General features: G+C 51.6%; 1 protein-coding gene across 1 annotated transcript in view; it reads right to left on the bottom strand.

Annotated features, from left to right (window-relative positions):
* Positions 1–26,752, bottom strand: part of LOC135220940 (zinc finger protein 780B-like) — a 116,873-nt gene extending 90,121 nt beyond the window's left edge. The window contains 1 exon segment of the mRNA XM_064258594.1: positions 26,570–26,752. The gene's annotated coding sequence lies outside the window, so the exon portion shown is untranslated.
* Positions 26,753–26,823: the final 71 nt, after the last annotated feature.

Below are 26,823 nucleotides of genomic sequence, written 5' to 3'. Positions count from 1 at the left end.
CTCCTGCCTCTTGGCCCTCCTGGCTCCTGCCTCTTGCCTCCTGGCTCTTGCCTCCTGGCTCCTGCCTCTTGCCTGGATGCCTCTACACTCCTGGCTTTGGGCTCCTGCTCCTTGTTTGACTCCTCACTCCTGGCTCTTGGCTCCTGCCTCCTGTGTGACTCCTCACTCCTGGCCGGTGTTGCCAGACGTCTGATCGTTTCATCCAGGTTCGTACCGGAAACTCACCTCGAGTAGGAGTATCGATCCTGGAGGCAGATACCTCCATACGCCTGGAGGATCTTTTAATAGGAAGGGAAGTGTCTTTCCTTCTAGGAGGCTCCTTTGACAGGACTCTACAAACGACGAAAATCTGTTCCTGCATCGCCATCATGAACCTCTTTGTAGCCTCCTCTTTATCCTCTTCGGGAGGAGGGGAAGGAGGGGAGGAGTCCATAGCCTCCACCTCCTGCCTCCTTCTCACTCTAGTTGAAAGAATGGCTCTTCTGCCTTCTTCACTCCCGATGGAGACTCCTTCAGGGAAGTTTTTCAGGGCTCGAGTCAATATTCGGAGCCTTCCAACTCCTCTTGAGAGGCCGAGATCGATCTGAATCTCTCCAATCACGTCTCGGTGATGAAGATCTCCCCCCCCGACGACGAGAAAACACTCACGTAGGACGCTTTTACAATAGCGGTCCTTGGCAGTCTGGGGTGTCACAGAAACCGCCGAAGGGACACCTGATCGGTGGGATGACTCCACAACCTCCTTTCGGCTTTCGACATTCCTTCTCCTCTGGGCATGTGAGCTTGGAAGAGGTCTAGACCTAGGAGCGTTGCTGAGCCGACCAGATGCCCCCTCCACTACACTGGGGACACTCATATCACTGTCCACTGAAAAATCACTAGCCTTACCTTGTATGGCAGCCATTTTGTTTTCCATCAACTTGAAGGCTGCTCTTTAGAATCCGCAAGTTCTTTTGCTGGATCTACAGGTTCTGCAATAGGGAGGAGAAGGGGCTGCAATGGAAGGAGAAGTAGCAATACTTACCCTTGGGGAAGATCCAAGCTTGGAATTAGTTCAGATCTAGAACTACTTAAACTTCTATGAGAAGCCTTCCTCACTCTTTCTCTTTTCTAACTTTTTTAAATAATTAGTTAGATTCTTCCATTCGTTCTCACTCAAGTTTCTCAACATTCCTTACAAGTATTAGTAAAAGAACATTCTATCCTCCCTGCACCTCTTGCATACAGTGTGAGGGTCTACCGAAGCTTTCGGCAACCTCACCTTACAGCCTACATTCACACAACGTCTCACAACCATACCAGAGTCAGACATTATTAAAGAAAATTCCAAAACTCAAGTCCACAAAACAGTCCACAAAAAGCGTATGCCAATCCAACAATCCAGATACGTCTACAAAAGTCGGTCAAGAAGATCAATTGCGGTGAAAAAGAAAAACCAATCGAGAGGAACCAACAACAATGTTGATGGTCCGGGCGACAGAAGAATTCTGATTAGAAAACGGGGATGGTTCCTAGTCCTGCCACCCAGGGCAGGGCGGTAGATCACCTGACCTACCTGTAGCGTGTGCCGCGAAATTTGAAATTCTGTCGGAGACGACGGAGTCTATAGCTAAGTATATTCTGGCAGGGAAGTTGAATGTATAAAAACAATTTTTTCTGCTTCTTAGTAAATCCTGGGATGAGGTTGCTAGCCCCATAGATAAGCAAGGAGCTTAAATACCAATTATGACTAGTATTTCTTGGTAGTAATAATAATAATAATTATGATAACAGCGGCACAAGATCAGGCCCTAAAAACCAGATATGTCCAAAGAACGATAGATGGAAATAACATCTCTCCCATATGTAGGAAGTGCAATACGAAAAATTAAACCATAAACCACGTAGCAAGCGAATGTCCGGCACTTGAACCTGCGCCAGGGAGAAGTTCTTACGGAACGCAAGGGTTGGACCAATACCTTTGACTTCGTGGGCTCTCGGACGAAGGGTACGGGTGTCGTCACTGCCAGCTGTCTCGTACGCCATCCTGATCACCTCACGCAGTCAGAAAGAAAGTGTTTTCTTGGAAACTTCTTTCTTGGTAACCCCGGTACTAACGAAGAGGTGTCGACACTCAGGCCTGAGGTGTCGAGTTCTCTTCAGATAGCGCCGTGGCGCCCTCACAGGACAAAGCAGCATCTCATCCACATCATTATCGGTGAAATCCTTCAGGGAGGGGATTGTGAAGGACTCGAACCGGTCGTCAGGGACCGAAGGATTCTGAGTCTTCGCTACGAAGTTCAGGATGAAATCGAGCGTCACGGATCCCCATCCCATGGAATGTTTGACATCGAAGGAAAGACCATGAAGTTCCCCTACTCTCTTCGCCGATGCCAGGGCCAGCAAGAAGAGGGTCTTGAGGGTCAGATCCGTCTGACGACTCTCGGAGTGGCTCGAAGGGTCTGCGAGTCAAACTCCTAAGGATGAGAGTCACATCCCACCCCGGGGGCCTGAGTTCCCTGGGTGGGTAAGACCTCTCGAAGCTCTTCATCAGGAGGGAGATCTCGAAAGAAGAGATGTCCACACCTCGCAGTTTAAGGACTAGGGCCAGGACGGCTCTGTACCCCTTAACTGCAGAGACGGAGAGGAGCTTCTCTCGGCGAAGGAAGACGAGGAAATCCGCTACCTGCTGAAGAGTGGCTCTGAGAGGAGAGAGACCCCGTCCACAATACCAACCACAGAAGACGGACCACTTCCCCTGGTAGACAGCTGGAGAGGCTGCGAGAAAAGCCTCTCACTCACAAGAGATGGTGGATAACAGCCAGCCATGAAGACACAGGGACTCGACGGACCGGTGGTACCGATCTACGTGTGGCTGGCACAGGAGGTTGTGCCAGGGGGGAATTTCTCTCGGCGTTTCGGCAAGTAGAGCCAGCAGGTCCGGATACCAAATGGCCTGAGGTCGTTTGGGCGCCACCAGGATCATCCAAAGGTTCGCAGTGATGCACTCCTCTTACGAGGTTCCTATTGTCCAGCCACCAGGCTAGGTCATGTCTTACCTCCTCCGTGAGGGACACGGGGAAGAAGGGAGGGTCCCTTGCCTGTGACCAACACTCCTTTAGTCACCACTCCTAAGGATGAGAGTCACATCCCACCCCTCTCGGCGAAGGAAGACGAGGAAATCCGCTACCTGCTGAAGAGTGGCTCTGAGAGGAGAGAGACCCCGTCCACAATACCAACCACAGAAGACGGACCACTTCCCCTGGTAGACAGCTGGAGAGGCTGCGAGAAAAGCCTCTCACTCACAAGAGATGGTGGATAACAGCCAGCCATGAAGACACAGGGACTCGACGGACCGGTGGTACCGATCTACGTGTGGCTGGCACAGGAGGTTGTGCCAGGGGGGAATTTCTCTCGGCGTTTCGGCAAGTAGAGCCAGCAGGTCCGGATACCAAATGGCCTGAGGTCGTTTGGGCGCCACCAGGATCATCCAAAGGTTCGCAGTGATGCACTCCTCTTACGAGGTTCCTATTGTCCAGCCACCAGGCTAGGTCATGTCTTACCTCCTCCGTGAGGGACACGGGGAAGAAGGGAGGGTCCCTTGCCTGTGACCAACACTCCTTTAGTCACCACTCCTAAGGATGAGAGTCACATCCCACCCCTCTCGGCGAAGGAAGACGAGGAAATCCGCTACCTGCTGAAGAGTGGCTCTGAGAGGAGAGAGACCCCGTCCACAATACCAACCACAGAAGACGGACCACTTCCCCTGGTAGACAGCTGGAGAGGCTGCGAGAAAAGCCTCTCACTCACAAGAGATGGTGGATAACAGCCAGCCATGAAGACACAGGGACTCGACGGACCGGTGGTACCGATCTACGTGTGGCTGGCACAGGAGGTTGTGCCAGGGGAGAATTTCTCTCGGCGTTTCGGCAAGTAGAGCCAGCAGGTCCGGATACCAAATGGCCTGAGGTCGTTTGGGCGCCACCAGGATCATCCAAAGGTTTGCAGTGATGCATTCCTCTTACGAGGTTCCTATTGTCCAGCCACCAGGCTAGGTCATGTCTTACCTCCTCCGTGAGGGACACGGGGAAGAAGGGAGGGTCCCTTGCCTGTGACCAACACTCCTTTAGTCAAACTCCTAAGGATGAGAGTCACATCCCACCCCGGGGGCCTGAGTTCCCTGGGTGGGTAAGACCTCTCGAAGCTCTTCATCAGGAGGGAGATCTCGAAAGAAGAGATGTCCACACCTCGCAGTTTAAGGACTAGGGCCAGGACGGCTCTGTAGCCCTTAACTGCAGAGACGGAGAGGAGCTTCTCTCGGCGAAGGAAGACGAGGAAATCCACTGGAGAGGCTGCGAGAAAAGCCTCTCACTCACAAGAGATGGTGGATAACAGCCAGCCATGAAGACACAGGGACTCGACGGACCGGTGGTACCGATCTACGTGTGGCTGGCACAGGAGGTTGTGCCAGGGGGGAATTTCTCTCGGCGTTTCGGCAAGTAGAGCCAGCAGGTCCGGATACCAAATGGCCTGAGGTCGTTTGGGCGCCACCAGGATCATCCAAAGGTTCGCAGTGATGCACTCCTCTTACGAGGTTCCTATTGTCCAGCCACCAGGCTAGGTCATGTCTTACCTCCTCCGTGAGGGACACGGGGAAGAAGGGAGGGTCCCTTGCCTGTGACCAACACTCCTTTAGTCAAACTCCTAAGGATGAGTCACATCCCACCCCGGGGGCCTGAGTTCCCTGGGTGGGTAAGACCTCTCGAAGCTCTTCATCAGGAGGGAGATCTCGAAAGAAGAGATGTCCACACCTCGCAGTTTAAGGACTAGGGCCAGGACGGCTCTGTAGCCCTTAACTGCAGAGACGGAGAGGAGCTTCTCTCGGCGAAGGAAGACGAGGAAATCCGCTGGAGAGGCTGGAGAGGCTGCGAGAAAAGCCTCTCACTCACAAGAGATGGTGGATAACAGCCAGCCATGAAGACACAGGGACTCGATGGACCGGTGGTACCGATCTACGTGTGGCTGGCACAGGAGGTTGTGCCAGGGGGGAATTTCTCTCGGCGTTTCGGCAAGTAGAGCCAGCAGGTCCGGATACCAAATGGCCGCTGAGGTCGTTTGGCGCCACCAGGAATCATCCAAAGGTTCGCAGTGATGCACTCCTCTTTACGAGGTTCCTATTGTCCAGCCACCAGGCTAAAGTCATGTCTTACCTCCTCCGTGAGGGACACGGGGAAGAAGGGAGGGTCCCTTGCCTGTGACCAACACTCCTTTAGTCACCACTGAAGAGATCACAGGTGAAGACGCCTGTGAGGGACTAGCTTCTCGAGAGACGACAGGTGACCAATCACGACCTGCCACTGCTGAGCTGGTTGCTCCTGTAGAGACAGGAACTGTCTTGCTGCCTCCCTGAACCTGCTGATCCGCAAATCTGCATTGAAGACTCGCCCTGCTACCGTGTCGATCAGCATGCCCAGGTACTTCATCCTCTGCTTGGGCTCGAGATCTGACTTCTCGTAATTCACTACGATTCCCAGATCGCGACAGAATTCGAGGAGTCGATCTCTGTCCTGCAGCAACTGCGAGCTCCCGCTCCCCAGGACTAACCAATCATCGAGATACCTCAAGAGACGTATCCCTACCGAGTGGGCCCAAGCCAACACCAGCGTGAACACTCACGTGAACACCTGTGGGGCGGTTGAGAGACTGAAACAAAGTGTCCTGAATTGGTACACCGTCCTGTCGAGGATGAAGCAGAGATACTTCCTGGAGGATCGATGGATGGGTATCTGGAAATATGCGTAATTCACATCCACCGAAAGCATGAAGTCGTCCTCCCTGATAGAATCGAGCACTGAACGTGCTGTTTCCATCGTGAACAGAGTCTGGCAAACGAATCGGTTCAAGGGAGAGAGATCTATCACCGGGCACCAGCCCCCTGAGGACTTCTCCACTAGGAAGAGTTTGTAGAAGCCTGGTGACTGATCCTGTACAATCTCCACAGCATGTTTGCAGATGGACCGGGTTGGAGGTGAGGGGTGGCAGAGACTCGAAGGGTAGTAGATATCCCTCCCGAAGGACGTTTACTATCCAGGTCTCCGCACCGTAGCGCTGCCATGTTACCCAATGGCTCGCCAGGCACCCCCCAACTTCCGGCAGCAGGCGAGGGGGAACGCCGACCCTAGTGATTCCCTCCTCTCTTCGACTTCTTCCCAGATCCTCCTCGAGAAAAGGACTGGGAGGAGGGCTGGTTGCGGTCACTCTGTACAGCAGAAGTCGAAGGCAAAGTCTTTCCTCTTGGCTTCGACGAGGCAACCGTCTTGGCCGCAGAGGAAGCGCTAGCTAAGCTCTTGGGCTTAGCCGCAGTCATCCGAGGTTGCCCAGCCACCTTGGAGACTGCCTGGTGGACAAGACGGTCACTCGTCAGTGCGCTGCTGTTCCACCGCAGCGTCCAACATCTCTCTGGGGAAGAGAAAGGCGGAACTCCGCACCGGTCGGTTGCGAAGACCCAGAGCCGCCTCACGAACCAGGTTGGCCCACAGGTTAGCCGTCTGGTGGGCCAGGTAGGCGATGGCCCTACCTCCAGACTGGCACAGTCTCACAAAAGCCGGGTCCCCTTCAGGCCGCGGTTTTCGACACTGTGAGGGACCACAGGTCGAGCCATGAGACTGCTTGGAATGCTGCCATTGCGGTAGATTGCAAGGCAAGTGCCTCTTGCTGTGAGAACTAAAGGTTCTCCGACAGGAGCTGCGGCAGACACACCCCCGGAGTTAGCCTAGCTAGCTCCAGGGTTAACCTGCTTGGTGGCCGCAGGGAGGGCCTTCTTGACGGCATGTAGAAGCGCCTCTGTCGCAGTAGAGGTGGAGAAAAGAGCTTGGCTGACCTACCGGATCGAAGTGAACCCTCCTGTCTGGAGACGAGAGCGTCCACTTGGCTCAGTACGCTGTCAGCCAAGGCCGATCGCGGCAGACCCACCGTCGTCCTGGGTTCCTTCTTAGGTGCCCAGAACAACTCCAAGCCCGATGTGGGCTCGGAAGGTGGGAGCGCCGATCCTTCCCCGAGGCTGTTGTGCTGACGAATCAGCGCAATAACCTCCGCGAACGACCTCTGGATCTCAGGAGTAACTGCATCCTGTGGAGACGGACCGTCAAGCCAGTCCAGCGAGAATGCCTTCCAAGACCCTCCTCCTTCCACAATAGGAACCACGACAGACCCCTCCTGGTCTCCTCCTGCCACTTGCGCACACGATCTGGTTGGTCCGAGGACCGTGCCAGGTTCGTAGGGCGTCGTGGCGGGATTGCGCCCCCTCGCGATCACTCCTGATCGCCTCGCTCTTCCCGGTGAAGCCCGAGGAAGTTGAAGGGACTGGAGAGGAAGACCTGACGCTCCCCCCTGCGCCCACCGGCAGAACCGGTGTGCTGAGGGGGCTGCAGGCAATCGCCAACCCGCGGTGGCGATCGAGCTGCAGGCCTGGTCGAGCGGCTGGACCAAGAACAGCAATGACGGTCCCGAGCGTCAGAGGAGCTGCTGCTGATCCCCCTCTCCGCCCGGTCCCGGTAGGAGCGGCGGTCAGGGGACCTGCAGAGTCCGGTGTCGTGGTGGGAGCGAGGCCTGTCCTCACGGCACGTCACGCCGCTTGGACCAGCCGCGTTAACCCTAGGTACCAGCGTATCACCGCGAGAGTGAACGCTGGTCTGGCGAGAGTCGCCTGAGCGACCCCCGCCAGTCTTCCGCTCCGTGCCTGGACCCTGGCGCCGAGCGGACTCGCTTGCCTGGGTCTTGGCTGTATGGTCACCCGCAGGTGACCATACACTCGGTGACTCTCGCGAACGAGAGGCTGAGACGGTACCTGGCGTCGAGGTAGAACCTCTGGCGCCAGGCGAGGAGGTATCGGTGTTAGCCAGCACTCCTCTGGTCCCAGTCTTCTTCTTCCTTGCGGAAGGAGAGACGGGCCCGTTCCCGAAGGAACAGGAGGACTGGCAAAGAAGTCCCAACGTCCCCCCACCCACCGGAGTGGAACGGAACCCTTAGAAGTCCAGAGCGGAGCTTCTTAGGGGGGGAGGAGGCAACCTTCTTCTTAGGCTGTGGGGCCTTAGAAGTTGAAGAGGAAGCGGCGGCAGACGATGACGACGACGAAGAAGACAATGAAGATGATGAAGACGACGACGACGACGAAGAAGACAATGAAGACGACGACGACACCTTCCTCCTCCTCTTCTTCTTCTTCATCAGCCTCCTCAGCACCACCATCAGGTCTTCCATCCAGGATGGAGCCGGGGCAGTTGCCGAAGCAACAGAGCCCGACTGCACCTGTCCGGAAGGACCTGGGGTGGGAGCAGCAACACCATGGGCAGGAATGACGGCGGCAGGAACTGGTACCGGAACTGGAGCGACAGCATACTCAGGAACAGGAGGCGGGGCAGGAACCGGCAGCATCCTCTGCACAGGAGGCAGGTCAAGAGGAGAGCTCTTGGGACACCGGAAGTCCGAGGCTGCAGAAGGAGCGGCAAAACCAGGTGGCAGCGTCACAGCGGGCATCATAACCTCCGGCAGCGGTGCCTGCACAGCAGCTGTAGGGGTCACCGTGGCTACGTGCTGAGTGTACACCAGGTGCGGCGGAGCAGTGTAGCCAGGCGTGGACACCGTCGTGATAGTTGTGGTGGTCGGCCCGTCCATTACCAGCAAGGCCCCTCTCGCCAGGTGACTCAGTAGCCCCTGGACCGTCGGTGTCCCTTGCAGCCCCAGCGAGTACCAGGCCCGTCCGTGATCGTCCCCCGTGGCAAGCAGATCTGAGGAAGGAAAAGTCGGCGAGTTAGTGGGGGGGGTCTCCCCTCTAGGGGGGGGGGGGGGGGGCAGTTCCCACCCCGAGCACAACTGGATGTTGGGGTATCTTGCCCCCCCCCCCCCCCCCCCCCCCCCCCTCCACGCTCGACGGATCGAGAGAGGAGAAGGAGTGAGAAACCTCCCACGAAGGGGAAGGAGCCATACTAGGGAGCTGAGATGGAGGGAGAAAAGAGGAAGATGTGTCTGTAACCAAGGGCGTAGCCGGAGAACCCTCCGACGACTCCTTGGCCGGCTTACGCGGCTTCTTCATCACCCCATAGCGCTCCCACTGCTCCTCTGACCAAAACACACAAACATCACATGTCTCGGTGCGAGAGCATTCCCGCCCTCTACACTGAGTACAAAACTCATGAGGATCAACCTCAACAGATGATTGGAAGGCCCCAGACTTACAGCCCTCCACACCAGGGCACAATCTGCGGCTGATTAGCCTTCACAGTGAAGAAAACAGAGCACATGACTGAAGCGGGCAGAGAGACGAGCAGCACGTCCATCCACTAGCGCGGCCGAAAGCAAAGTGACTCCTCTCCTCGCAGTCGAACCCCCTTGTTCGAAGCTTACGACTGGTTCAGCTGCCGCTAAGTGCCTTCCTATTGTTAAAGGACCGAGGGTTTGTATACGTATCGGAACAAATACAAATTGTCTTGGAAAATGTGTCTGATGATAACATTGACATGCAGTCTCTAATAGTAGAGGGTGTTAACTTTCTTGTATACAAAAACACTGATTGGGAGAACCTTATCTCTGATGATGATACCAACAATGGAAACCTGGAAATCAATCAAATTAGGAAGATTTCCTGAAAAACTGAAAACTAGAAAACAATTTAGTAAAATCAAGAAAACATCCTGAAGACCAGGAAAGCAATCAAGAAAAATCAGATGGTATTCCTGAAAAACAAGAAAGAAAAGCCAAGAAAATGAAGATCATCAAGAAAATCATCAAGAGAACCATGATGAGGAATCCAACTTGAGGTCGTCTCAATGGTCAAAGAAACCAAGGAAGTGCCATTGTTGCAAGGTCAAGACAGATTTTCAGAATTTGCCAAAAGATCCATTGACTGTCAATGAAGCACTCAATTGTACCGACAAAGACAAGTGGGAAGCTGCCATGCTGCAAGAAATGGAAATATTAGAAAGCATGGACATCTGGAAAATAGTGCCAAGACCAACAGGACATAAAGTGATTGATTGCAAGTGAATCCTCAGAAGAAAATACAACAAACTTGGTGAGGTAATGATACATGAAGCAAAACTAGTTGCCAGAGGATTCTGCCTAACACACCTGGTGTGTACTATCTAGAGACTTATGCCCCTGTAATGAGAATATCAACCATTAGACTGCTATTGGCCTTAGCTGTTGAAAATTCAAGGTCTGTTTAACAGCTTGATGTAAACTCAGCCTAACTAAACTGTGGACTTGAAAAAATCATATTCAAGGAACAACCAAAGGGATATGAAGTCGCAAGCAGAAAACATGATATTGTTATGATACAATAAAGTTTTATGCATACTTACCTGGCAGGTATATATATAGCTGTATTTTCTGAAGTCCGACAGAATTTAAAAAAACTTCCGACACACGCAGTGGTCGGCCAGGTGGTTAGTACCCATTTCCCGCCGCTGGGAGGCGGGTATCAGGAACCATTCCCATTTTCTATTCATAATTTTTATTTCCCACTGTCCCCTGAGGGGAGGTGGGTGGGTACTGAATATATATATATCTGCCAGTTAAGTATGAACAAACTTTATTGTATCATAACAATATCATTTTGCTCATGAACTTACCTGTCATATATATATATAGTTGAACCCCACCGTTGGAGGTGGGAAGGGACAATAGAAGGATTTTGGGACAACAAAATGCATGCAGATGATTTACATCTTGGTTCCACCTGTTAGCATAGCCGACTTCGTGATTACTGTCACCCAACAAGTTGCTTCTGCTTTACTAGAGTTGCCAGCGAGGTAGAGACCTATGAAGCTGGTGCACTCCAGATGATCTGTCAACGGGGGCGTGACCACAATTGTGACTAGACCATATTGACCATACCATGAGGGCTAAAGAAGTAAATAAATATATATATAATTATATATATCACCACCTGGACCAACCTAGCCAAAGTTAATGTGTGTTAACTAAGGCTTTCAGAGTTAAGAAGTCGCCGTTGTCAGCGACTCCACAACTAAATTAAGAGCTCTTCCTAACCATTTTCTACAGGATAGGATGAGTAGTACTCTTGCCCCCAAGATTTGTGTCTGCAGACACGTATGGCCCTAGCGAGCAGCAGATCTCATATGCCATCTTCACATCTCGCAGGGAGTGTGAAGTGAACCCAGAGTTGCTTCGCTAAAACATGGTACTCAGGATGTTGCTGAGTGCCATGCTCTGTTGAAATGCTTCCGAGGCCGCGCCCTCACCTCGTGAGCATTCAGATAAAAAAAGCTTTCAAATCTTTGTGCAAACACAAGAAGGGAGCATTTTTTGAAAAGAACTCCTTAACCCTAAAACCAGGGTGTACTTCGATATGGGCGAAGTCTGGTCTTTTTCGAACACTGCAGATTTGCCCGACTGACTTCGACTTTCTTGATTTTAAGCAGATAAAACTTGAGAGACCTGACAGGGCACAGGCTCTCTCTGGCTCCTGCCCACTAACTTGTGCCATCCTTGCTTCCAAGATCCTGGCCCAAGGGACAAAAAGGGTTTCCATTCTTAGGCCATAATGAAAGGCTTAGAGAGCACACCTCCTTGTGTTCTCTAAAGCCAAAACTTGTGACGATGGCTTAAAAATCTCACTAACCCTCTTTGTCGTATACTAGGGTGGTTAGAAGAAGGCCTTCCTGATCACATACAAGAAGTTAACAGGCAGGAGAGGTTCGAATGCTTTGACATCACGAACTTCAGACTACGTCTAAGTTCCATATTGAAAGCTTCGATCCGGAAATGCACAGTCTGTACTAAAGTCAGGTGAACGACCAGTTGACCAGTCAGACGAATCAAGGACAGCAAGGCTGTACCCTGAAGACCAAAAGGCACTATTCTTAGCTGAAGGATGAGTGTTCTGGACTGCCTGGGCGATTCAATCTAAGCAAACCTTGGGGGTGTATCAACGCAACCCAACGTCGTCCGCAATCGACTTCGTCAATAAGAAACTCAGGGGCTACTATATGTCGCCTGATCTCGCACGAGTGTCTGACTCCGAGAAAAACAGGCGAGGCAAAAAGTAGATAGTGAGCTAGAATCGAGATTCCACAGACCTCAATGATCGTGAAAGGTCTTTGTTGTTTGACAGATGCAAATCTGTCAAACAACATTCTCTGTTGTCTGTTCGCACTGGCAGAATTTTCAAAACTCTCGGCAACCGCTAGACCACTGGTAGTTCAGGTGATCTCCCCCACGTTCCCGTGGCGCTGGTACTTGGAACTATTCCGTTTTCCTCAGATTTTCTCTGAACCCTGTCTCCTGAGGGGAGGGAGGGTGGGAATTTAATTAATATATACCTGCCAGGTAAGTATGCATAAAACTTTATTGTATCATAACAATATCATTTTTATGCATGACACTTACCTGGCAGGTATATATAGCTGATTGACACATTTGGAGGTGGGTCACAGACAGCAACATCGTCATAATTCAAAAATTAACTAATTTTTAAAATTATTTATTAAGTTCCTTACCTGCTAAGGGTAGCTGACTTCGTAGGTCCTGCCTCTTAGCCTGCTAAACCTTAGTAGCTCTCAACTAGGATGTGACCTGTTTGTTGAGAAAGCTAATAACAAGGGTCTGACAAACTGGACGGGACCAATTTGTTGACAGGAAACCCTAGCCCTCTCTTACCAGGGGCATTCATGCTAGGATAAGTTAGACCACCTGAACCACACACAAAGCTAACGTAACACATTACACTTCACATACTGAAGAGGAAATAACCCTCTCAGACAACCATAAAAAGAAACACCACTTAATTAAAATACCTAGCATGTTAGTAATCTATCGTTGCTGCCGTCGATCGAGACGATTCGTACCGGACTTTTGCAATCCTGTAAAACGAACCTCTAGATGATCGTTACATTCTACGCCTGTTGTTATAATAGGCTCTTTCTCGTAAACTCGAGCAGGGACCGAGAGAAGATACTTCTTAAGATATGAGAGAGCTGTGGAATATCAGAGTTGATGTGGACCACTGGTCCAAAAACAAATCGTTTCGAGGACTGGAGGGACGACCGAATTGCATTTACTTCTTCAGATTAAGATCCAGGACATCTGAAACACTATCCAGATGTCCGGCACCTTCTTTCTGTGGTCTGAATGCAGTCTATTCGGGAAACAAACAAACTTCTTCAGGAAGGAAATGGTCCCCAGCAAGCTCATCCATTCCCTCCCGAGTATGCTTACTTCCCTATAAGGCTGTGCGCTTTGCCTAAGCAGGAGAGCATATAAAAGTGCAATGTTGCGGTAGACTCGTAGTTCTATACCGTGCGGTAACGAGCACCGAAAGGATTAAGAGATAACTCTGTTGAACATAGTAAGGCAAAAACTAATGCAACGTTTATTCATTCACGTAAGAAATCCCCTCAATCTTAGGCTAAAGTCCGTGATTGTAGGACAGAGATACAGTTAGTCAGTCAATCCCGCAGGATAGACGTAACCGCCAGCACAGAGATACGGTTAGTCAGTCAATCCCGCAGGAGAGAGAGACTTAACCTACAGCGCATGACAGCGCACGATCTGTTACTGGTGGCTCGGTTGGAACTTGGACAGTCAGACACAGCAGCAGCCAGCAGCTTACGAACGTCGTCTCTTAACTTTATGTCTGGGTTGCCAGCTACCCTATTCTACGAAGAAATAGGTCCGTTATTTTTTGTTTTTTGACAAAAAGAGACTCTCAGCTGGTATATTTAAGCGAAACAGAAAACGCTAAATATATAGATGCGTTGTGTCGTCAGAACACTACCATACAACGGTAAAAGATAAATCGGAAACTCCTGGAAGGCTGCAGGGAGTGACGATTAAATGTCCTTAAAATAGTAGACAATAGACCTCTCGGTTGCCATCCGAAGAGGTAACTACAGCAAAGGTGTATGACTTGAACCAACCAGTAGTAAAATAACGCAAGGCAAAAAATTTATTATATCACAATAAAGTTTGTTCATACTTACCTGCACGACATATATATAGCTGAATTCGGAAATACAGCTACATACATATCTGACAGGCAAGTTTCATGAACAAAACTTAGAGAATCGAAGCAGACATCTCAAGCTTCTTAAGATACTGGACATAAGCGTTCATTGACGTTAGTCTACAAGTCTATTCTTCTTTGTACGAGTCTGCGAATGAGGAAGGAGAGCTCTTCCGAACCTTGTCCTTATTCCGCTTACGCAATATCAAGTTAATGAGATGTTTGTCAATGAGAACTAACCATTAACGGTACAGAGAGATATTTGTCAATGAGGGGAGACCCACTTACTTGACAAAACGATAGTATATTGTCAATGGGGGAAAGTCACTGAATTGACAAAAACGTAATCCAGGAAGTCGAGCCTTTTATTTTCGATCCCGTCTCAAACAAGGAAGGGACAAGAATCCTGTTAATAGACTGGGCTTACGGTAGGTAGAACGACGATGCTCAATCGGCATGGAGTCTCGACTAGAAACTAACAAAATCTATCATCTGAAAAACCCTTTCAGATGGTCTAAAAAGCTTTAAATTTATTGGCAGTATGGCAAAGGAAGTCTTGTCTTGCGCTTTCCTGAAGAGCGTCCTTTTGATGAAGTGCCTTTGCAAGAATCCTACTGAACGTTGCCGAAAATCCTGGACGTTCAGGACGTCGAGCCTTTACATAACCCGTAACTGTCTTATCTCAAAGTCTTGACTGAGGTAGAGAAAACGAGATCTTCCCTTGAGCTTTCCTTAACTCCATCCACCTTTGCGAAAAGCATATAATATGACAGAGACCTCTTGAATTCACGAAACCCGAGGTCTTGCTGGGTTTCAGAAGACGAAGTTTCTGTTCACTTTCTTGAGGCTCAAATCTTAAACAAGAGCTTGAAGAGTTCAAACAGAAACGTTCTGGTGCGCGCTCGGCGTCCCACTGGCGAGGACGCTCGGCGTCCTGGTGCGCGCTCGGCGTCCACTGACGAGGACGCTCGGCGTCCACTGCGAGGACGCTCGGCGTCTGTGCGCGCTCGGCGGCCACTGGCGAGGACGCTCGGCGTCCACTGGTGAGTGCGTCCATCGAGCGTCCTGTTCATGCCGATCGTCCAAATAAGCGTGCAGAAAAGCGTCACGCTCCTGACAGGCGTCAAAACAACGCGAGGAGAAACTGCCTTCTTTTCCCTATTTCTTGGTGGAAAGAAGTACACGTGATCAGGCAACTTTCGCCTTCTTACTTCTCACTGAAACACATAACGAGGGAGAAGGGACGTGAAGCGTCCTCTTCTATAAAGCTTCTTAGAGGGGCGCGAGTCCTTCCGAGAGCTCCAACCCTTGTGCGGGGAGGACGCCTCGGAGGACGAGAAAGCAATCCTTCAGGATTGTTGCATGTGCATGCACTTTGGCAGTCTGGGGATTTTCATCAGAAAACTGCCGAAGGCACGCCAGATCGGTGGGGTTCCCTGTAACCCTCCTTCGGCTTTTCGACATGCCCTCTCCCTTGGTTCTGGGAGTTCGACAGAGGTCTAGACCTAGAGGCGTTATAAGGCCGATCTGACGCACCCTCCACTACACAAGGGGCACTGTCACTGCACTTAGCCACTTCACTATTGCTCTCTAAAGCAAACACTTTCGATTCTAAGTTACGAATCGAAATAGTATAAGAGAAAGGGCAATAACCTCTACAGACCACGTTTTAGGGCCCGAACGGCAACATTACAGGGTTAGGCGTAACAAAAACAGAAGTAGAACTCTTCACAACAATGAAGGAGAGCGATCACCTCTCGCAGACATAGTCCATAACCCGTAGGCCATACTACAGTTGTAGGCAAAATAAAGTCTACCGGAAGGTTAGCAGTATCACTACCTGACTTTCGTAATTGATTAATTGCGTACATACTAAACAAACTTTCCTTACGGAATTAGACACGTTTACTGATTAATTGCGTACATACGAATCATACTTTTTCCTTACGGAAATAGACATGTTTACTGATTAATTGCGCCCCCCAAGTGCGGAACTACCGAAGCTTTCGGTAGCCACACCCTATCTTTGCAGACAACACCCTCTGAAACTAGCCTAACTAGATTCAGATATCTTATGCAAAAATGAATCAAATTCAATTCAATTTAAGATAGCGTATGCCTAGCCACAAATCCAAGTAGAAATAAATTAAAAGACAATTAGGATACTTAGCGGCAAATGAACGTTTTCCAAAATCCTAAGCCGGAGGTACTGAAAACAGGTGTTTTCAGTACCGGCGACAGAAAAATTTATGAATAGAAAATGGGAATGGTTCCTGATACCCGCCTCCCAGCGGCGGGAATGGGTGGTACTAACCACCTGGCCGACCACTGCGTGTGTCGGAAGTTTTTTAAATTCTGTCGGACTTCAGAAAAATACCAGCTATATATATACCTGCCAGGTAAGTGTCATGCATAAAAATTTTGTTTGTGAAGGTGGAGAAAAAATATTTTGTACGGCTTGCCCTCAAAAGCTGGTTAGGGAAATTGGAATAAAAGAAAACTGAATGGAAGCTACAAAAAATGGGGGAATGCATTAAGATTCTGAATTTGTGACTGGAATGCATTTTAGTATTAAAATGAAAGCCAAAAAAGAAACCATTATTGGAAGTTCACGTAGATTTCATCATTGTTTTTGAAACCTCAGAAAGACCATGACCCTTAAATTAAATAAAAATGACAATTTGTCGAAAAATTGTGCATTTTTCCATAAACTATACAAACCTGAGGTCCTTTAAACAATTCTTTTTTGGTTTTTTTTTTTTTTAGGAAGTAGCTAGCGGCAGCTGGGGAAACGGTGAAGCTCTTCGAACCAAGGGGGCGATGAACGGTTAGTTAAACTGCTTGGTTCCGATGCGTTTTCGCGCGACTGGGAGTGGTAAACAAATCACTTTTGCTTTGGCCCATTGGCCCAAAATACGGCAAAATACGGTTTCAGAGTGAGGGGTGGCATGAGGAGGGGACTATATGTAAAGGACCCTCAGGTTTGTATAGTTAGGGAAAAAATGCAATTTTTTTCGACAAAATTGTTCAAATTTGTTCCGATACGTAATACCTCGCCCCTCCCTCCCCAAACCCACAAACCTCAGGTCCTTTAACAATAGGAAGGGGACCTCCACTTTCTTGGGTGGGTGGGGAGGGAATCTGAGTTTTTCTTTGATGAAAACAGGACTGGGTGTTCGGTCCAATCCACTGGAATGCTCCTCCTGGTCCGTCAAGAAGCGAAGGGAGGGATCCAAGCCTCGCCTAGTTCCGATTGGATCGGGGTGTGGGCTATTGCACCGCCAGGTATCCAATGGTCAAGGACCTCTGGGTCCCGAGGTAGCCTAAGTACTAAGAGGAGGCAAGCGTATCCTCTTTTGTAACCAGCATTGTAAGAACCTTTTTTCCTTTACATGAGCAAAATGTAAAAGTAATGGGTTTGGTCTCCATGTAAGGCATCAACTTCTCCCCCTTGTTGGAGGAAATGTGGTGGAATATACATTCCTATCTCTAGTTAAAGAGGATAGGATGGCGAAAGCTCTGTTGGAATAGCCTTACCCTGACAATCTGACTCCCTTCCAGCGTGGGGTAAACGACCACCGTTATCCCAATCTGGCCCCCAACAGGTTAGAGGTAGAGAAAAGACTTGGTGGAAAAGACGAACGACCAGTACCCAATCTCTCAATTCGCAACATTCATTCTTCCCAGTCCATACCAGGAAATCGATGCCTGTTCTTGCCTGCTCGGGTGCGTGGGTAAGCTTACACCAAACGTTGTTGAGCAGCCAACCACAGGTCCAAGGAAAAGGTTAATCCAAGGACTTGGGGTGGGCCAATATCCCGAAGGTAGGAAGGACGGGTGAAGGGGTTGGGGGGGGGGGGGGGGGTCTGGTTGGGCCCAGACACCTGCCCTTCAGGGAACCTGCGCCACGGAGAAGTTTTCTTCGGAACCGCTAAGGGAGGGATTGGTCCGAATAACCTCTGACACTTCGTGGGGCTCCTCATGGTCGGGAGCGTGACGGAATGTCGTCGCTACCATCAAAAGCCTCGTACGCTTCTCCTGAAGTCCCACATCACCGCCGCCAGGAAAAGGAAAAGGTGTGTTTTGGAAACTTCTTTTTCTTGGTAAAAAACCCCCAGTTGCTAAACGAAGAGGCGTCGACACTCAGGCCCCGAGATGTCGAGTTTCTCTTCACGACTAGCGCCGTAGCTCCTCACAGGGACAAAGCCAGGGCAAATCTCCATCCCCGCATCGTTATCGGTGAATAGGGTCCAGAAGGGGAGGGGAATCGTCGAAAGATTGTCGAAACCATGTCGGTCAGGGATCGACGGATTCTGAGTCTTAAGCTACGAAGGTTCGGGACGAAAATCGCCATCCTCTAGGCGTCACAGAATCCCCCAAGCCTCTTGGTGTGTTTAAAAACATTTCATAAGGAAAAGGCCATGTAGGTTTCCCTACTCTCTTCGCCGATTGCCAGGGCCAGCCAAGGAAGAGGGAGTCTTTTTGGAGGGCGGTCCAGATCCCTGTTCTGAACGGACTCTCGGGAGTGGTTCTAAAGGGTCTTCGACGTTTCAAAACTCCTAAGTACGAGAAGGTCAAACATCCCACGCAGGGGGTGCCTGACGTTCCCTGGGTTGGGCAAAGGACCTTTCGAAGCTTCCTCATTAGCAAGGAGATCTCGAAACGAATTCGAAGATGGTCCAGTCCCCTCCAGTTTTAGGACGAGGACGCCAGGGCGGCTTCTATATCCTTTAACAATGGTGGGTACTGAGAGGAGCTTCTCTCGGCGAAGAAAACACGGAGGAAATCCGCTACCTGCTGGAAGAGGGTGGCCCTCTGAGAGGAGGACAGACCTCGTCTACTACACCAAACCACAGAAGGGGGACCGGGCCCACACTTCCCCATGGTACACAGTTGCAGAGGACTGTTCGGGACGTGGTCCATCCATCTCTGTTTGCTGCGGCTACCGAGAAAAAGCCTCTCCGTTCGCCAAGAGATGGTGGAGATAAAACAGCCAGCCGTTGAAAGTTGGAAGGGACTGGGGACTGCTTGGGTGGTAACCGTTCTACGGTGGCTGGGCTGGGGAGAAGGTTGTGGCCCAAGTTGGGTAAGCTCTTCTCGGGTGTCTTTTGTCAGCCAAGCAAGAAGAGCCCAGCAGGTCCGGATACCAAACGGCTTTGAGGGGGCAGTTTGGGCGGAAGCACCAGGCTCATTCTGAAGATTTGGGAGTGAACCAGCGGCTCGAACTGATCCCACTTTCCGAAATCAGAACAGAAGGGCAAGGAAAAAAAAAAAAGGGCGTAAGCGAAAGCGGTTGTCCCAGGGGGTTGGGTTGGAGGAGCGTACCTCTGCAGCTTGGCCCATGGGTCCGGCACAGCTGAAAAAGAAAACCTGAAGTTTCCTGTTGGTTTTGCCCTTCCGCCCCCCACCTGGCCTGGGGGTGGCGAAACAGGTCTACGGGATCCTGGTCGCCCCCGCCCCAAGGTTTGAAGGAAGCCTTTCCGGCTACGTCTTGGTTGTAGAGGGACCATTCGGTCCCTATTCAACCTGATCCCGACGGCCTGAGCGTTTGTCTGCTACATACATTCCTCTTGCCACTGGAATGTAGGCGTTGCTGGGAACAAGCTCCTATCGATGTGAGCCGTGGCCCAACTCGTTGCAACCTGCACCGTTCAAACTGATGGAAGCCGGGGGAAGGAGACAACTAGGCCCCCCACCCCTGCTTGTTGACCATATTAGCCACTTTACCTGGGTGGTTGTTGTCGCCACATCAAACACCCCGACTGAGTGTCCCACCAAGCGGTCCTGGAAAATCTTGGAGAGCGTTTTTGAAACGCCGCCTTGAGCTCCAGGGGAACATTGATGTGAAGGTGCTTTTCGTTGATGGGTCCCCACACACCTGCAGTCAGCAAACTCCTCCAGGCGTGGGTGCGGCCCATCCCTCGGTCGGATGCGTCTGGAGAAACAGAAGCATCCTCCGGGGGGGGCGTGCGTCTGGGCAACTTCCTCTTAAGAGGTTCTTGGTCGTCGAGCCCACCAGGCTAGGTCCTTTCGCCATTCCAACCATTGTCCGTGATAGCCACGGGAAAAGTAAAGGGAGGAATCCTTGGCCATGAGGGGGGGGGAACCAAACTCTCCCCTTAGCCTCCACTGGAGAGGACCGCAGGGTGAAGGTACGCCCGGTGAGGGTACTAAAACTTCTCGAGTCGGACTGGACAGATTGGGGCCGATCACGGACTTTGCCAATTGCTGTGCTGCCTGTTCCTGCCGAGAACCAGGGAAACCGGGGTCCGGCTGGCCTCCCTGAATTTGCTTGATACGGCAAGTCTGCGGGAAAGACCTGACCCTGCTACCGTTGTCTATCAGCATACCCAGGTACCTTTCATCCCTTCTGCTTGGGTTCGAGATCGGGACTTTCTCGTAGTTTATCACGAATCCCCCAGATCGCGACAAAAAACTTGAGGAGTCGATCTCTGTTCCTGTAGCAAACTGGCCGAGGTCGGGAGGCTCGGGCCAGGGGACTAGCCAATCGTCGAGATTACCTCAGAAAGACGTTTAATTTCCCGTTTGCGAATGGGCCCAAGACGACACCAGATGTGAAACAACCTCGCATGTTGTGAAACACCTTGCTGGGGCGGTTGAACAGACCGAAAACCAAAGGTGCCCGAACAATTGGTACAAACCGGTCCCGTCGGAAAAGATGAACAGCGGAGGGGGAGGTACTTTTCTGGGAGGACTGACTTGGAATGGGTATTTGAAAATACGCGTACCTTTCAAAGTCCCACTGAAAAGCATGGAAATCGTTTCCCCCTGATTCGAAGTTCGAAGCACCGAAGCGTTGCCGGACTTCCCATCGGTTGAAACCGCGTCGTCCCGCGAACGAACGCTGGTTCAGGGGAGAGAGGTCTAATTCCACCGGACGCCAGCCCCCCACGATGCCTTCTCCAACTAGGCAAGAGGGCGGCTGTAAAAGCCGGTGGGGGGACTGGTCCTCCACGATTTTTCTAACAACTCGTTTCCGGCCCCAGGCATGGTTCTTGATCATCCATGTCGAAAGAAGACGTTGTCCTTTTGCTTGAATCCCCTCGGACATAGGTCTGTAGGGTGGACCGGTTGGAGGATTGAGGGGGGGTGGGGCCCGAGACTCGAAGGGGTAGTAGATATCCCGCTCCCGAAGGAGCGTATTCTACCTATCCAAAGGTTCTCGGCGCCGTTTAAGCGTCTGCCAAGTCGCCCAATGGGCTCGCTAAGGCAACCCCCCCACCCCCTTCCAGGGCAGCAGGAGTGAGGTCGGGGGGGGAACGGCCGTCCCTAGCGTTTCCCTCCTCGTTTCTCGACTTTTTTCCTTTCCAAGCGGGCCTTCCTCGGGGAAAGGGAGGGACTGGAAGGAGGGCGGGCTGGTTGCGGCCCTCCATCTAGCAGAAGTTGGAAACCAAAAAAAAGAAACAACAAGGGGAGTCTTCACACGGGGGTTTTGGACGGGTTCTGCAAACCGTTCTTCGCCGTCCGATGGGAACGCGGCTTAAGCCAAGCTCTTTTGGTTTGGGCCTGCCAGTCGGCTCCGAGATGACCCAGTAAAACCTTCGAGGACTGCCTGGTGCAACTAAGCGGGCGTCACTCTCGTCAGTGCGCCGCCTTTCCCACCGCCTCAAGCGTTCCACCATCTCTCCAGAAAAAGAGAGCTGGGGAAAACTCCTAAAGAGGTCCATTTCTAAGCACCGAAGGAGTATTGCCGGGCCTCACGCCCGGGCCCCCTTGGGTTCAACTCGGGTAAGGACTGCGTTTCCCTACGTCGTAAGAACCAAGGTTGGGCCCAACCAGGTTAGCAGTCTGATTGGGCGAGGTAAGGAGATTGCTCTTCCTCCCAGGACTGGCCACAGTCTCCTAAAAAAGAAGTGTCGTCTTCGAATGAGCCAGAACTCCCAGAGGCCGGCCGCAGGCGCTACTTTGGATGTTTGTGGGGGGGGGGGGAGGGGACCACCAAATCCCGAACCAGGTGGAAAACTGCCTGGAATTTGGGCCTGCCATAGCAGGTAGGATTCCAGGGCAAGGTGCCTCTGCTGCGAGAACCATAGGGTTCTCCGACAGGAGGCTGCCTGCAGGGGACACACTGGGGAGTCCAGCCTCGCTAACTTCCGGGTTAACCTGTTTAGGCAGTTATCGTGTGGGTCTTACCGGAAGGCACGTAAGAATCGCCTCTGCCGCTGGTAGGGAGGGAGGAAGGGAAGCAGGCTTAGAAGGGGACCCGTTCCGGAACTTTTAGGCGAGTCCTCCCGTTCCTGAGACGAGGATTTCTCCACCTGATCCCAGGGGGAACTGGAGTCTGCAAGCTCAGAGTCGCTGGTTGGTAAACCCCCACCATCATTTTGGGCTCCCTCTTGGGTCAACCCCAAAATGATTCGTAGCCGGGACGTGGGCTTCTGGGCCGGTAGGGTAGCGGCGGATCCTTCCAGGCAAGGTCATTATGCAGACGCATCAAGCCTTAATGGACCTCCGACAAAAGTTCCTCCTGTCAATTCTCGGGAGTTACTGGCGTTCTTGTGGTGGGTTGAGTAGGGGGACCGTCCCAGTCCCTCCAAGCAAGAGCAAGAGCATATCCCGCGATACCCCTCCTTCCAGGAAGGAGGTAAGGACCAGCGGGGGAACCAGACCCCTGGACCGGTCGCCTCCAAACTACTTGCGCGTACGTTCTCGGTCGGTCCTAAAAACCGTTGGCCTGAGCCGCGTCACGGCGTCATAGCTTGGTCACGAGCGGTGCGGCCACCTCTCGTGATCGGCTCCCTCGGGTACCCTCGGCTCCTCCCGGTATATGCCCACGGAGGATGGTTGAAAGGTACGGGAGCAGGGCCAGAAACTTGACGCTCCCCCCTCGCTCGCTGGCAGGGGGGGAACCCCAGCGGGGGGTTTTTTTTTGTTCGGGTTGGGGATGGGTGGTTGGAGGGCAGAGTGCGTGGAGGGCGCTTGCTGAAGCGTCAAACCCGCCGGGTGACAGGTCGAGCAAGCAAGGCCGTAGGCGGTTTGCCGGCTCCCCTCGCCTGGGGCGATGGCTCGGCTTTGAGAAAACGTCGCAGCATCCGATCTCTAAGCGGTTCAGGCGAGCTGCCGCTAGGTCCACCAGTTCCTCCGCCCGGTCCCATCGGGGCAGCGGCGGACGGGTGAACCTGCCTAGGGCTCTCTTGGTCGCGTCGAGACCACGGGGGGGGCCAGTGGTTTCCTCCTCGGCGCGTCGAGCCGCTGGTACCAGCCGTGGCTGGTTTACCGTGGCGGGCAGCGGGGAACTCCTTTTCCTTCGCCTCAAACCCGGGTGGCTGGGTCAGGGGGCGACCGTTCACGTTCATCCCGAGAGCAGCCCAGTTTGATCGCTGCCGAAGAGCGTCCAGCTGGACCTGGCGAGGAGTCGGGTGTGATTCTCGGACTCAGTTCTTCCAGTTTGCTGCTCCCGCCGGCCGCTGTCTTTGAACGGCTGAGCGAAAGGCTCCGGGCGTCAAAAGCTTTTGGCTGGACGGGTCTTTCTTTTGGAAGAGCGTTCCTCCTCGGTGCTTCTCGCGAACGAGAAATCGGCCGAGGGACGGGGGAACCTGGTTTAGCGGCCCGAACCGCTAGCACCAGGTGAGGGGAGGACGCAACCAGCCGAGGGCTGGTTTGCACCTTGGTGGTCCCCGGTCGACTTTCTTCTTTGCAGAAAGAAGCGACGGGCCACCCGTTCCCGAACGGAACAGGAGACCAGCAGAAGAGTTCCCCAACCTCGCCTGAGCAGAGCCGGGCCCTTTATTAGATCCCGAAGGAGTCTTCTTAGGGGGGAGGAGGCAACCTTCTTCTTCTTCGGCTGTTTAGCCTTAGAAGTCGAAGGGGAAGGAGAGGCAGCAGACGACGAAGAAGACGACGAAGACGACGACGACACCTTTCTTCCTCTTCCTCTTCTTCTTCGCCAGGCTCCGCAGGACAGACGTCAGGTCTTCCATCCAGGAGGGAGCCGGGGCAGTTGCCGAAGCAACAGGGCCCGACTGCACCTGTCCGGAAAGACTGAGACTGTGACAGCACCACCAACAGCAGGAACAACAGGAACAGGTCCCGGGAACAGCAGGAACGGCAGGAACATCTGAAATGTGAATGAGCAGCAGGCACCTGATCTGAAAGGGAATGAGCGGCTGGGACAGCAACAGGTACGGCAGGCACGGCAGGTACCACAGGAGAGCCAGGCGTCCTGTCGGCAGCTACCGTCATCCTCGGCACTGGCGGCAGGTCCAGGGGCGGTACTCTTTGGGCAGCGAAGTCCGGGGTCGGCAATACAAAAGAACCCAGGTGGCGGTGGCACCGTTTCCTCTTTGGCACGGCAGGAATTGGTTTTCTGAATTGCCGCGTGGTGTTACCGACATGGACATGTGGTGTGTACACCAGGTGCGGTGGCATCTCATATGCTGGTGTCGAGACGTGGTTGTTGTAGTGGTTTACCGTACCATGAGTGACCACTGCCGACCCCGCCAACCGCTGAATCAACCCCTGTATGCTCGGCACTCCCTGCAGTCCCAGCGACTTCACCTGTCCAGGTCGTCCTCGCTGATGGCACACCTGCGGAAGCAACAGTCGGGTTAGTTAGAGGGGCTTCCTCGCGCCTGGGGGAAGAAGAACCCCACCCAAGAGCGGACGGAAGACCCCGAGTACAACTGGACGTCCGGGTAGCGGGCGCCCTCCTCCACACTCGACGGATCGAGAGAGGAGAAGGACTCCGCTACCCCCCCCGCAGGGGAAGGCGCGAAACGTTGGCCTGGCCCGGGGGGCAGGAAAGAGGACGAAGTGTCCGTTACCAAAGGAGTCACTGGACTTTCCGATGACTTCTTGGGCGGCCTAAGTCTCTTCCTGCCCTCGTACAGCACCCATGCGCTCGGACCAATGCATACACGTTACACATGGCTCGTTGCGGGAGCACTCTCGCCCCCGACAACGAGTACAAACCCGTGAGGATCTACATCAACAAACGATCTGAATCCTCCACATCTACGTCCCTCCAGCCCGGGACACACTCTACGGGCGACCGGAGGGCGTGGCGAAATCTCCCATTTCTTCCTCACTCATCATAAATGAACAAAAGAAATGCAAAGTACTTACAAATTACTCTCAATCACATAGGAAAAGAGGGCAAATACTCAAAAACTCAAAGCAAACGACAAAGCTGGCAGAGCGATGACGAACACGTCCTATCCACACACGGCCGAAGCAAAAGTGATTTGTTTACCTCCCAGTCGCGCGGCGCGCGACGATCGGACAAGCAGTTAACTACCGTTCACCCCTTGTTCGAAGCTTACGACCGTTTCCAAGCTGCCGCTAGCTACTCCTATTGTTAAAGGACGAGGGTTTGTATTACGTATCGGAACAAATAATTTTTTTATATACTTAAAATATCATATACATAGTTTCTAAACTAACAGCACCTAAAAATCTGAAATATGCAGTAGTGATTCTATTGTTTTGGTGTAGGAAAAGCTCTGGCCTCTATTGGCAGAGATAGGAACAACTAAGCAAAGGCCTGTCAATTTGTTTGTGCCTTGCATATGTTCTTGCAAGGGGAGGCAGGTGGGCCTTGAATCTGTAATTACTTGGTAAGCATACCTCCAATAGGAAATACAATAAAGGGAGGCATATTGCAGGAGTGCGGGTGTTCAGCAGGTTCAAATGTGAATCCAAAAAAACTTCTAGGTTATAGCCCCTTGCATGTAGAGTGGCGGGTTATTTTCTGTCATCTGTTTCCACCCACTTAAAAAACCTGTTCCCAATAGGGTCCCCCTTCATGTTTTATGAAAGTTAGGCCAAAAAATACGATTTCTGTATTTATTAGAAAATTCTGCAAATGTACCCCCACCCAAAAAACTATTTCCCAACCAGGTCCCCCTCACATTTGTATAGGCTTTTGCATATAATTTTACGGCATGTTTTGGAAAATCATGCCAAACAATAAGTTTTCGTGGTTTTAGTATTATAGCTATAGGCCGCGCAACCTTTATAAAGTTTTACCGCTCCAACATCAAGTAGGCTAGTTGTAGGTAAAGTAATAGTCCAAGAAAATCATAATTTCAACTATACCTACTACTACAATAAAATACCGAATGGCCAGGCTCTACCACAGTGTCACCACTTTCTCGAAAATCAGAAATTATGGCCTTAATTTCAGACTGGGGAGAAAAAACTTAGGTACTTCGAGAGGAAAGTAAAGGTCTCGAGGTGTTACTTCGATGGATGCTGGTTCTTGACTAATGTCTACCCTGGGTAACAGGGCATGTTAGTAGGTATGGTTTACAGGAAAAATTTGCAAAATCAATATCACAATGATTCAAAACAAGTGGAACTGTACCCGAAAACAGACTTCCCACATTAGGCAAGTGATACTGGAATAATCTAATATCTAGGCTACATAGGCCTACCCTAGGCTATGTACAGGCCTAGGTTGACTAAATTTCCGAACAGCATCTAGCCTAGGTATAAGTAGGTAGAATACCTGATGCTTAAAGCATAATGCACCAGTACAGAGGTCCTTAATTTTCCAGCTACGAAAGCATGGTAGGATATAGGCTAACAGCATGCATGCAAGCTCACCTTTGTTTCAAGCAGTCTAGGTTAATGAGACCATGAGTGGTTTGTCGCAGCACTTTACAATCCTACTAGGTAGCTAACTACACACCACGAAATAGGCTGGGCAATTTACAACAAATGCCTCGTGTCTTAGAGTGAATTAACCTAATACTCCTTTATACTTAGCATCACAAGCTTGTTCTACCCTACCGGTACTGTATTGTCCCAAACTTAATGAAAAATCACAGCCTAGCATTTGGTAAACTAGTAACAACTTG

This window comes from Macrobrachium nipponense, chromosome 2 (assembly GCF_015104395.2).
Source record: "Macrobrachium nipponense isolate FS-2020 chromosome 2, ASM1510439v2, whole genome shotgun sequence".
Classification (NCBI taxonomy): Eukaryota; Metazoa; Arthropoda; class Malacostraca; order Decapoda; family Palaemonidae; genus Macrobrachium; species Macrobrachium nipponense.
Note: the sequence above shows the minus strand (reverse complement) of the source record. Positions and strands in the feature narration are given on the sequence as shown.